At 35.8% G+C, this 408-nt stretch overlaps 1 protein-coding gene across 2 annotated transcripts in view; it reads right to left on the minus strand.

The window, feature by feature from the left end:
* Positions 1-408, minus strand: part of LOC118339000 (actin-related protein 3-like) — an 11,525-nt gene that overhangs the window by 1,344 nt on the left and 9,773 nt on the right. The gene's annotated exons all lie outside the window — the stretch shown is intronic.

Genomic DNA, 408 nt, shown 5'->3' on the forward strand with positions numbered 1-408 from the left:
ACACAGGACTCTCCTGGATAATGTGCCCTCAAGGTTTATGTTTTAATCTGCAGTTTTAATTATTTCAGCTTTGTTTTCTGAGAGTTTCTCAAAATACTACAACTCCCAATGAGCCTGAGTCAAAGTTAACTCCCACCTCAAAGCTTTCATGTACTCAGGCTTGCACTCAATCACATACGTGCAAATGTGCATTTTTGGTACTTTACTGTTTACCTCAAAATTGAAGCAACAGACAATAAAAGGATTATCATCAGAATAACTCTCCAGGGTCGTGAAATCCGGTATTATAAATCATTATTCTGTGTTTTTGGTGTCTGATACACCTTTAAACTCATCCATGACTCAAACTGGACTTCCTCGACTGTATTTTATTCAATTCAATTTAATTTTTTATTTGTATAGCGCCAA

The sequence above is a fragment of the Morone saxatilis genome, unplaced genomic scaffold, assembly GCF_004916995.1.
Source record: "Morone saxatilis isolate NCDOM2014 unplaced genomic scaffold, NCSU_SB_2.0 Contig5, whole genome shotgun sequence".
NCBI lineage: Eukaryota > Metazoa > Chordata > Actinopteri > Moronidae > Morone > Morone saxatilis.